Source organism: Prunus avium, chromosome 8, assembly GCF_965620075.1.
Source record: "Prunus avium chromosome 8, drPruAviu1.hap1.1, whole genome shotgun sequence".
Taxonomy (NCBI): domain Eukaryota; kingdom Viridiplantae; phylum Streptophyta; class Magnoliopsida; order Rosales; family Rosaceae; genus Prunus; species Prunus avium.
Genome location: NC_142291.1, coordinates 37,639,023 through 37,651,987, shown reverse-complemented (window position 1 = coordinate 37,651,987; position 12,965 = coordinate 37,639,023). Strand labels below are relative to the sequence as shown.

The following is a 12,965-nucleotide window of genomic DNA, read 5'->3' as shown; positions in this document are numbered from 1 at the left end:
CGCGGGTTTTTGCGCAAACATGTCGCTTTATGCAAAATAACAAATACGACATGTCGGTTTAATCCTCTTTAAATATTAATATATTTTACAGGTATAGCCGCACGGCTATACTGTTAAAAAATTAAAAATAATAATTAGCCGCCCAGGGCGCAAGGCTGTTTTTTTTTCTTAACAAATAGTATAGCCGTGCGGCGATACTAAGGATTTAAAAAACAGTATAGACGGCTTTATTGGGGTCCTTTTTTATTTTTATTTTTTATAAATAAATACCGTAATTTTTTTTTTAAAAATTGTCTTTCCCCGATTTTTGTTTATCGATAGTTTAGAGCATTATCCATTACTATTAGGCCAATACCCGAGTCTCTATTCTACCCTGAGTTTTTACTTTTTCAGGGTTATTACTCGTATAAAGAATTTAGTATTTTCACGTTTAATACTCATATTGTACACGTACGTATGTATGTTTCATGTTTAATACACTTGATTTTTTACAAAATTTTCAATAATACACATAAAATTCACGTATTATACATATAATTTTTGCATACTATTGAATAAAAATAATATACATTAAAATTTTAAATCTATAAACTATAAACTATATATATCGAAACTAGCAAATTAATATATATAAAGTATAAACTAATGCAAATAGAAGAAAAAACCAGCAAGCCCTCACCTTGAACCTAACAACATGTTATCTAATAATTTGTCAAATCATTAAAAAAATATATATTTTGAAAAAATTAAAGAAAAAAACAAAAATGAAAAAAATAATTCATGTTCTGCTTGAACCTATTCTCATCTGTAACACTACCCCCTTCCAAGGAAGACCACCTCTCCCATTATGACTTCATAGCCATAAAAGCTATTGCAGTAAGAAAGTATATATTCAATCTTCTTTGTCTATGTGGATTTTAATTTGACATATGAAGATAGAAGCTAGTTTTGTATACGAGCATTGTTGGCAGAGTTTGCACTCATACAAATATTCTTTGAGGTTGTGGTGCTGAGCCTATTTTTTAGGTTTTTTTGGAATTTTTGCAGTGCAAATGTGCAACTTGAGGAGTCTTTTTTGATCAAGGAGAGTCTTAATTTGCAGGTATATATCAGCAGCTGTTTGAGGGTTTAGAGAAGCACAAAAACGAGCAATATCAATTGAGCTAATAATCAAATAGAATGTAAACCATAAGACATGATCTGGCTTTCTGTGAATCCTTGTGTTCCAGTTTTGTTTCGGCTTTGGTCAAATTGGTAATAAAGATATAAAAATTCTCTTCTTAAACTTTATTGTAAGTCCATAGAAGATCTTCATTGTTTTATGCTCAGATTGAAATGTCGAAACTTTCATAAATTTTGGTGGGCATGCAACACTAATCCTTCATTTACATGTTTGACACTCGCAAGTTGGTATGCAAAATTCTTCTTCGGGTGTGGTTTTGGTCACTTCTCATTTCACCTCGCCTATGGTTGTATTGCCCGCAGCATTGTTTGTTGTGATTATGAATATAATGGGAAGTAGTCTGGCATTCTTTTGGAGATATATGTAGATCCTTCTGACTCCAAAGAGACTCCTACAGTTGAGGTTAAGTGACAATTATAGCACCCTTTCGAACTTTTCCCCAACCCGGCAATATCTGCCATGAGTATGAATACAATGGGCAGCAGCAGTCTGGGTGTCCTTGGAGATATGTATCCTTTTGTCTCCATTAAGTCTCTTACAGTTGATGTTAAGTGATAGTAAAAGCCTTTTATAAGTTTCTTGGAGTTCAGATTCTCTTTATTTTTTATGTTAAGATATTGTTAACTAATGGTCTAAAACAATGTCGTTTGAGGTCACACATCCTATTTTACTCTAGCACATCTTTTGGTGCTTAGTGTTGAGCCAGATTTGAGCTCTTCTACTCAAAATAGTATAGCCGAGGGGCTATACTCGGGATTTTTTTATATATAACAATAAAGAGTATAGCCTTTTTTTATATATAAAAATACAAAGTATGTTATAAATAGTATACCTGCGCGGCATTATCCATTACTATTATCTTTTTTCCCCAATTTTTGTTTATCGATAGCTTAGAGCATTTTCCATTACTATTAGGCCTTTACACGATTCTCTATTGTACCCTTTTGAGTTTTTACTTTTCCAAAGTTATTAGCCGTATAAAAAATTTAGCATTTCCATGTTTAATACTCGTATTTTACACATATGTATGTATTTTTCATGTTTAATACACTTGATTTAATTTTCAATAATACACATAAAATTCACGTATTATACACACAATTTTCACATACTATTGAATAAAAATAATATATATTAAAAAATTTAAATCTATAAAGTATATATATCGAAACTAGCAAATTAATATCTATAAAGTATAAATTAATGCAAATAGAATGGTTTTTTATTATAAAAAACAAGTATAGCCATCGGCTATACCCTTTTGATTGGGCGCTATGCGTTCCCTTTTTTTTTTTAATAACAAATGGTATAGCCGTGTGATACTCAGGATTTTAAAAAAAAAAAACAGTATGCCGACCGGCTTTACTAGGGTCTTTTTTTATTTTTAGTTTTTATAAATAGTATAGCCGCGCGGCCCTTTTCTAAACCCTAAACATAACTCCATCGTCATCCTCGTTTCTCTCTGTCTCGCCTCATAGCACCATCATCATCCTCGTTTCTCTCTCTCTCCCTCTCTCTCCCCCTCTCTCTCTCTCTTCAGACCCCGCCTAGACCGCCTAGCCCGCTTAGCCCCCGCCTAGCCCGTCAAGGCCATTTATTCAACTCCATTCAATGCTTTTTATGAAATAGCCTTTCAGGTGACCTTAATTGCTCAAGGGGATGTTCCTCGGTCTATTGTAATGATGGTATGCAAAACTCTTGGGGCAGTAGCCCTCACTCCTCTACTAACAAAGATATTGGCAGGGACTTACGTCTGTGGATGCCGCCAAACTGTCAATGAGCACCATGCAGGTTAAGTCACCTTGAACCTGTTCTGCTTCAAACAACCAATCTTTGTCCTCGACACAGAGTAATATTTGAGGGGTTTCTTGTATACCATTTCAGTTTTGTGCTAGTCATGGGATGATGGGAATTTGGTTATATATATATATATATAAAATTTTCATTTCCTTTTTATGGGTTCGATGTTCAGCAATTTTGTTTTTCTTTCTCAAGTGTGTATATATACATATGTTTGAAGACTTCTGTTCACTTCTTGGGAATAAGTTGGGAGAGAGCAACATATATATATATATATATATATATCATGGCTTGTAGCACTCCAATTATACCAAAGGACTTCTTCATGAAAACAGACCAAGAACTGTATGGAGAAGACGAAAATAAAAATAGTTTTGGTTTTGAAAAAGTTACAAGGACCCTAGATGACCAGCAAAGAGACATCAGCTTAAGCAACAGTTACGGTATGTTTTCCTTATATTCGTTGTTATATATGCTTGTTATGTTTGGGTAGCGATGTTGGCACTCTCTGTTTATGCTTCTGGAACGTCCACTGAGAGTACTTAAAAGGAATTAAATTGAATTTCTATAAGCTAAACTAGGAGTGCCAAAATCTTTACCCTAATTATTTCTTGTGTTATAACATTAGTTTCCCTTTTGAAATTAGTCCTCTTCAATTGTTGTTGTGTGTGTACATACACAGATGTGATGATCAATCCAAAAGGACTTCCGAACGACTTACAATGTTTTATGATGGGATTATCAATGTCTATGACAATATTCCTGCTGATAAGGTGAATAGTTTAAAGAAATGCACACAAATTTTTAATTTTCAGGAAATAATAATTTGCCCAAAGCTTCAAATCCATGATGTCTATGTTGTGACTACTATATTTGACTGTTCAACTTCTTTTTCCTGAAAATAATTTTCTCAAACAATTTATTATAATGTTATTGATGCAGGATGCATATGACCTAAATTTATTAGTTTCCTAATGTATTTGTTAGTTTCTTAGATTCTCTAGTTTTCCCAATTCTAGTAGGATTTCTACTTTTACAGATTTCCAGATTTCTAGTTTTAAGTTTCCTATTTTATTTGGGTTAGGATTTCTGTTTAAGCAAGGGATTTTTATCCTATTATGTCTAGGTTTTAGTTTGCTATAAATACCCCCATGTAGTTCTTTAAAATTCAGAGTTGGATATTGAGTAAACCTTCTCTTAAAACTATGTGATTTCTGTTCTTCCTTCTCGGTTCTCTGATTTCGGTCCTTTCTTTCGTCCCTTCGATCTATATTTTCTTCTCCTCGATCCCTTATTTCTTCTTTGTTCCATTGCTCAAGTGTTTACTCTAAACCTACGGGCTCTCTTTCTCAAACATACTAGATTTTATTTTGTGGGCTAGTGTATTCTCTGAGAATGTTGTCCGTCTCAAAGCTTCAATGGTTGCTGTAACATTGCCGGCTGATCTGTCTCTGAGAATGTTATCTGGAGAAGTTGGGGTGGTTATTCTTTATGTGCTTTTAGTACATATTGCTGGTTACTTCGTGGGGTAAGTTGCCTTTAAAATTCCGTTGTAGCCTTATATTATTGCTCTTTGATTTAGCTTCTGTCAAGTTCGATATATGAATTATTGAGTGAAGTTAACTTTTCTTTGAAAAAACAAAGTATTCATAATTTGTAAGCAACAGTTGAGAAACTATAGTTTGCTATCATAATGACTTCATAGCCATAAAAGCTTTTGCAGTAAGAAAATATATATTCAATCTTCTTTGTCTATGTGGATTTTAATTTGACATATGAAGATAGGAGCTAGTTTTGTATACGAGCATTGTTGGCACAGAGTTTGCACTCATACAAATATTCTTTAAGGTTGTTGAGGGGATATTAGGGTTTATATGCCTTAGGTTCTTGCCTACGCAATTACCAATTCATTGACTGGCTATTTATACAGTCAGAGGTATTTTACCACACAAATAGAAATCCCCTAAGTCCCCAGACGAGAGTTTTGTGTGGGGAGTTGCATCTTTTGGACAACTCCTTCTTGGGACCTTGGTTCCATTTATCCCCACTTCCGTTTTGTGAATTTGGTATGCTAGCTGCATGCCAAAACTTGTATATGTTGCTTGTGTTTGTTATACCAAATACCAATTGGATCATGTTTGTGAAAAAAATGGGCACATCAATGTGCACCTAAACTGAGGCAAAACTCCAATATAATCGCATGCAATTCCAAGTGCTTGCCAATCTGAAACTTGACCCTTGCATATGCAATGCCTTTGGGTTTCAAAAATAGAAATCCATGAGATTCTGAAGGTGAATATGAATATGCCAATACTTCATCAACCAACTCCAAACCCCTGCCTTCATTCCATGAGTGCCATGCCTGACAAAATTTCATGTATGTTGGCCATATGTGGATTTTAATTTGACATATGAAGATATAGAAGCTAGTTTTGTATACGAGAATTGTTGGCAGAGTTTGCACTCATACAAATATTCTTTAAGGTTGTGGTGCTGGGCTTGTTTGTTTAGTTTGTTTTGGAGTTTTTGCGGTGCAAATGTGCAACTTGAGGGGTCTTTTTTGATCAAGGAGAGTCTAAAACAATGTCGTTTGAGGTCACACTGATACTTCAAATATAAATAAGCATCCTATGTTATCATTAATATGTTATGTACCTCTAGAATCTTATTGTCTTTTCCTCTAGCATCATGTGGTGATTAGTTTTGAGCCAGAACTGAACTCTTCTACTGAAAATGGCTATACTCAGGATTTTTTAAAAAACAGTATAGCCGAACGGCTTTACTAGGGTCTTTTTTTATTTTTATTTTTTTTTATAAATAGTATAGCCGCGCGGCCCTTTTCTAAACCCTAAACATAACTCCATCGTCATCCTCGTTTCTCTCTGTCTCGCCTCATAGCACCATCGTCATCCTCGTCGTTTCTTTCTGTCTCGCTTCATACCACCATCGTCATCCTCGTTTCTCTCTCTCTCTCTCTCTCTCTCCAGCGCCCGCCTAGACCGCCTAGCCCGCCTAGCCCCCGCCTACCGCCATTTATTCAACTCCATTCAATGATTTTTATGAAATAGCCCTTCAGGTGACCTTAATTGCCCAAGGGGACGTTCCTCTCTCTCTCTCTCTCTCTCTCTCTCTCCAGCGCCCGCCTAGACCGCCTAGACCCCGCCTAGCCCCCGCCTACCGCCATTTATTCAACTCCATTCAATGCTTTTTTTGAAATAGCCTTTCAGGTGACCTCAATTGCTCGAGGGGATGTTCCTCTGTCTATTGAAATGACGGTATGCACAACTCTTGGGGCAGTAGCCCTGACTCCTCTACTAACAAAGATATTGGTAGGGACTTACGTCTTGTGGATGCTGCCAAACTTCAAACAACCAATCTTTGTCCTGGACACAGAGTAATATTTGAGGGGTTTCTTGTATACCATTTCAGTTTATTCTTTCTGTGCTGTTAGTACATATTGCTGGTTTCTTTGTGCGGTAAGTTGCCTTTAACTGTTGGTGACTTTAATTGTTAAGTGTGTTGTTGTAGAAAAAGCTCAAGGTAATGTATACATTGTTTTCAGTATGTAAAGATTCACTCTAATTTTACCTCAAAAATTCTAAAAAAATTGCGTTGTAGCCTTGTATTAGTGTATTATTGCTCTTTGATATACTTTGAAACAACAAAGTATTCATAATTTGTAAGCATCGGTTGAGAAACAATAGTTTGATGTCATAATGACTTCATAGCCATAAAAGCTTTTGCAGTAAGAAAGTATATATTCACTCTTCTTTGTCTATGTGGATTTTCATTTGACATATGAAGATAGGAGCTTGTTTTGCATACGAGCATTGTTGGCAGAGTTTGCACTCATACAAATATTCTTTAAGGTTGTGGTGCTGGGACTGTTTGTTTAGTTTGTTTTGGAGTTTTTGCGGTGCAAATGTGCAACTTGAGGAGTCTTTTTTGATCAAGGAGAGTCTTAATTTGCAGGTATATATCAGCAGCTGTTTGCGGGTTTAGAGAAGCACAAAGACGAGCAATATCAATTGATGTGTATTAATCAAATAGAATATAAACCTTAAGACATGATCTGGCTTTCTGTGAATCCTTGTGTTCCAGTTTTGTTTCGGCTTTGGTCAAATTGGTAATAAAGATATAAAAATTCTCTTCTTAAACTTTATTGTAAGTCCATAGAAGATCTTCATTGTGTTATGATCAGATTGAAATGTTGAAACTTTCATAAATTTTGGTGGGCATGCAACACTAATCCTTCATTTACATGTTTGACACTCACAGGTTGGTCTGCAAAATTCTTCTTCGGGTGTGGTTTTGGTCACTTCTCATTTCACCTCGCCGATGGTTGCATTGCCCGCAGCATTGTTTGTTGTGATTATGAATATAATGGGAAGCAGTCTGGCATTCTTCTGGAGATATATGTAGATCCTTCTGACTCCAAAGAGACTCCTACAGTTGAGGTTAAGTGACAACTATAGCACCCTTGCGAAGTTTTCCCTAACCCGGCAATATCTACTGTGAGTATGAATACAATGGGCAGCAGCAGTCTGGGTGTCCTTGGAGATATGTATCCTTTTGTCTCCATTAGTCTCTTACAGTTGATGTTAAGTGATAGCAGTAGCATTTTCTAAGTTTCTCGGAGTTCAGATTCTCTGTTTTATTTTTTATGTGAAGATATTGTTAACTAATAGTCTAAAACAATGTCGTTTGAGGTCACACATCCTATTTTACTCTAGCACATCTTGTGGTGCTTAGTTTCGAGCCAGATTTGAGCTCTTCTACTGAAAATAGTATAGCCGAGCGGCAATACTCGGGATTTTTTATATATAAAAATATAGAGTATAGCCTTTTTTTATATATAAAAATACAATTTATTTTATAAATAGTATAGCTGAGCGGCTATACTCTTTACATGGATACTATTATCTTTTTTCCCCAATTTTTGTTTATCGATAGCTTAGAGCATTTTCCTTTACTATTAGGCCTTTACATGATTCTCTATTGTACTCTTTTGAGTTTTTACTTTTCCAAAGTTATTAGCTGTATAAAAAATTTAGCATTTCCATGTTTAATACTCGTATTTTACACGTACGTACGTATTTTTCATGTTTAATACACTTGATTTAATTTTCAATAAAAATTTTAATCTACAAAGTATGTATATCGAAACTAGCAAATTAATATCTATAAAGTATAAACTAATGCAAATAGAATGGTTTTTTATTATTAAAAAACTAGTATAGCCGGGCGGCTATACACTGCTGATTGGGCGCTATGAGTCCCCTTTAAAAAAAAAATAGTATAGCAGGTGGGCTATACTCAGGATTTAAAAAAAACAGTATAGCCGACCGGCTTTACTAGGGTCTTTTTTTATTTTTATCTTTTACAAATAGTATAGCCGCGCGGCCCTTTTCTAAACCCTAAACATAACTCCATCGTCATCCTCGTTTCTCTCTGTCTCGCCTCATAGCACCGCCGTCATCCTCGTTTCTCTCTCTATCTCTCTCTCCAGCGCCCGCCCAGACCGCCTAGACTGCCTAGACCGCCTAGCCCCCTTAGCCCTCCTAGCCCCCGCCTACCGCCATTTATTCAACTCCATTCAATGATTTTTATGAAATAGCCCTTCAGGTGACCTTAATTGCTCAAGGGGATGTTCCTCTCTCTCTCTCTCTCTTTCTCTCTCCAGCGCCCGCCTAGACCGCCTAGCCGGCCTAGCCCACCTAGCTCCCGCCTAGCCCGCCTAGCCCCCACCTACCGCAATTTATTCAACTCCATTCAATGCTTTTTATGAAATAGCCTTTCAGGTGACCTTAATTGCTCGAGGGGATGTTCCTCTGTCTATTGTAATGACGGTATGCACAACTCTTGGGGCGGTAGCCTTGACTCCTCTACTAACAAAGATATTGGCAGGGACTTACGTCCTGTGGATGCTGCCAAACTGTCAATGAGCACCATGCAGGTTAAGTCACCTTGAACCTGTTCTGCTTCAAACAACCAATCTTTGTCCTCGACACAGAGTAATATTTGAGGGGTTTCTTGTATACCATTTCAGTTTTGTGCTAGTCATGGGATGATGGGAATTTGGCTATATATATAATTTTCATTTCCTTTATATGTGTTCGGTGTTCAGCAATTTTGTTTTTCTTTCTCAAGTGTGTATATATACATATGTTTGAAGACTTCTGTTCACTTCTTGGGAATAAGTTGGGAGAGAGCAACATATATGTATCATGGCTTGTAGCACTCCAATTATACCAAAGGACTTCTTCATGAAAACTGACCAAGAATTGTATGGAGAAGATGAAAATAAAAATAGTTTTGGTTTTTAAAAAGTTACAAGGACCCCAGATGACCAGCAAAGAGACATCAGCTTAAGATCAATGGATGAAGAGAAATATGTCTCAAAGTGTTTGGTTCTTCATAAAGTATCTTCTTACAAGAAGTCAAAATAACGTGGCCAAAACCCCGATGGAAGCTGAATTTGAATAAGAAATTATCAAAAGGCATTCATCACCCCGCCATTTATTACCACATAAATTTCTTGGTAGTAATAATTTCCCAGGACACCGGCTATCTTTGCTAAAGCAACATTTGTTTCCTTGATTGCGGTATGTTTTCCTTACATTCGTCATTATATATGCTTATTATGTTTGGGTAGCGATGTTGGCACTCTCCGTTTATGCTTCTGGAACATCCACTGAGAGTCTTTAAAAGGAATTAAATTGAATTTCTATAAGCTAAACTAGGAGTGCCAAAATCTTTACCCTAATTATTTCTTGTGTTATAACATTTGTTTCCCTTTTGAAGTTATTAGTCCTCTTCAATTTTTGTTGTGTGTTTACATACACAGATGTGATGATCAATCCAACAGGACTTCAGAACAACTTACAATATTTTATGATGGGATTATCAATGTCTATGACAATATTCCTGCTAAGGTGAATAGTTTAAAGAAATGCACACAAATTTTTAATTTTCAGGAAATAATAATGTGCCCAAAGCTTGAAATCCATGATGTCTATGTTGTGACCGACATATTTGACTGTTCAACTTCTTTTTCCTGAAAATAATTTTCTCAAACAATTTATTATAATGTTATATCTTACCAAATTGTGAATAATTATATAAAATTATATGCTATATTGATTCCCATAGATATTGTCATTGTAGGCTCAAGCGATTATGCGTCTTGCCAGTGAAAACTCATCGGCCAAACCTCTTGTTGCAGAAAGGTTAAAAATAGATAGGCAAAAACCACCTCTCAAACCCAAATCACTATCAGATTCCAAAATAAGAGCAGGTATGAGTATAGTTCATTTCGACATGTACCTCAATTAGTTAAGAACATTCACCATATACCCGAATTTTTGTGTATTGAAATACTCAGCACTGGTCATATATCAGGTGATTTTTGGTTTGCCATAAAAAAAGGTTAAAGGAGAACAATTTACAATGAATACCCCAGTTTCCTAACTTTACCCGCCCCTGCAAAATCATCCTTGTCTTTACTCTACTAGTTGATATATATTTTTTTGAAACGACTACTACTTGATCATTAGTCTTCCCAAAAGGAGATCCAGTTTTTTTTAAACCGTTTAATGAGCAAATTGATTGGCATCAATAGCTAGAGTTTGCCCTTTCATTGTAGCCCTAGAAAAAATTTAAGATTAACATGGGTTCTATTTCTTTATTCTTAAGGCACAAAATATTTGATTTTTTTCAAAACACATGAGATGTTTAATTATAATTGATCAATTCACATAGCACTTTACACGTGACTTATGTTTTTGCAGGATCATCAACAATTCTCCTTATGCCCTTATTCTAAAAAATAGGAAGACATTTATGAGGCAACTGTAAACAACGAGTCGAATGAAAACGATAAACTTTCACTTTTACCATTCCCTTCACGTTTAGGATACTTTTCTCCTAGATCAATTAATCAAGGCTCTTGTTGAGGGGATATTAGGGTTTATATGCCTTAGGTTCTTGCCTACGCAATTACCAATTCATTGACTGGCTATATATACAGTCAGATGTAGTTTTTTTTTTAATATTTATTTATAAATAAAAGAAAAAATTATATGTTTTATGATAGACTATATTGTTATTTGAGGAGGAATATGAATCATATTATAAATGGTGTGGTTTGAAATTTTCTCCAATTCTCCATATTGCCTCGACATGTTGTTCTATTAATACTTTAAACCTAAACACAAACTGAAATTTATACAATCTCCTGGTGTGTTCCTTATGCTAGACTCATTGTGAAAAAATTTAACTCAACCCAAAATGCCAAAAATTGTATTATTTTATTATATTTTTAAAAATAATTGGGGGCCATATAATGCATAAAATTTTAAAAGGAAGTAAATGATAGTGAAGTCCATGACTAAAAAAATATTATAATAATATTTGACATCAAGCTTTTTGATATGTTATATCTGTTATAGCCTTCAAATTCATGTAGAATTTGACTACTCGGTTGGAGCAACTTTAACATTTAATTTTTGTCATTTCATATCTACATGACAATTTGACTAAGCTATCTATTTATATACACAACCAAGAATTAACTATCTTGGTTTCCCATAAAAGCATGTATTAAATTAAATTAATTTTGTTGGATTAGTCACTAAACTAAAAAAGAAAGAAGAGAAAGAACTGGGAGTTTGAACAACCAAGGAACATGTGGCAGAGCAACAATCTCGAGCTCAACCCCCCAAATTCCATTTTTCTTCTCTCGTTTTCTTTCTCTAAATTAACCAGATAGCATCTTGTAGTGCTTAGTTCTGAGCCAGATTTGAACTGTTCTAATGAAAATAGTATAGCCACGCGGCCATACTCGGGATTTTTTTTATAAAAAGAGTGTCGCCGCCCGGCTATACTGTGGTTTTTTAAATTTTTTTAATAAATAGTATAGCCGCACGGCTATACTCTTTACATGGAAACTATTATCTTTTTTTCCCAGATTTTTGTTTATCGATAGTTTAGAGCATTACTATTAGGCCTTTATATGAGTCTCTATTGTACCCTTTTGAGCATTTTCAATTACTTTTCCAAAGCATTTTCCATCAATAAAAATAATATATATATTAAAAACATTTAATCTGTAAAGTATATATATCGAAACTAGCAAATTAATATTTATAAAGTATAAACTAATGTAAATAGATAATAGGGGCTAGGCGGGTCCCTTTTTTTAAAATAAATAATATAGCTGCGGCATACTTTTTAATTATAATATATATATACATAAAGAGTATAGCCGGACGGCTATACTGGGTCCTTTTATATTTTTTTAAAATAAATAGTATAGCCGTTCGGCGATACTCTTTCTCATTTTAAAATTGAAAGAGTCTAAAATTCCACTTTCTCAGTTTATTTAAAGAAAACTAGCCTCTCCCCACGCGCTTCCGCGCTTGTGAGAGGCCTTTACTTTAAAAAAAAAATTATTTTATTTTAGAATTAAAAAAGATAATGGGTAGTTGTTTTCCATAAAAATAGAATCCATTATCCGATTTTTCTTTTAATTTTAATTTTTTAAAATATAAAAAAAATTGAATTTACCATATTATCCTCATTTAATTAATAATTTCAATTCTTAATATTTACATTAACTAAGGGCATTTTCTGGTATTTTGAATGTTTCACCATTCTCTACCTTTTGCTTTATATATATAGATAAAAACCCAGCGTTTCGTCAAACAAATCCAGATCCATATACTTAATAACGACTTTAATTTTCAGTTGAGCCAATAGCTTGTGGCCACGTCTGAAAAAAGTGAAGTGGGTGGGAACTTCAACCAGCTCTTGACCAACTCTGGTTGGCCCATTACTTCTAAACTCGTGGCCGTTTATACACCAGATTTTATCCCTTCCGCAAAGAGCATGTTACGTGGCCATCTATTTATCCGCCACGTGTACACAAGCAGTGGGACCAACATCCACCGTCGGCACCCTATTAGTATCGGCCAACTCGTAT

General features: G+C 34.8%; 1 long non-coding RNA gene across 2 annotated transcripts; it reads left to right on the top strand.

Moving 5' to 3' along the window:
• The first annotated feature begins 5,859 nt into the window (after nt 1–5,859).
• LOC110757513 (uncharacterized) lies at nt 5,860–7,863 on the top strand. 2 transcript variants are annotated; one of them, XR_002526813.2, is made up of 3 exons: nt 5,860–6,459; nt 6,956–7,109; nt 7,262–7,863. It is a non-coding gene; the product is annotated as an uncharacterized LOC110757513 (long non-coding RNA). The 2 variants fall into 2 exon arrangements; XR_015826190.1 differs by having other exon boundaries at nt 5,860–7,109.
• The last annotated feature ends 5,102 nt before the right edge of the window (nt 7,864–12,965 follow it).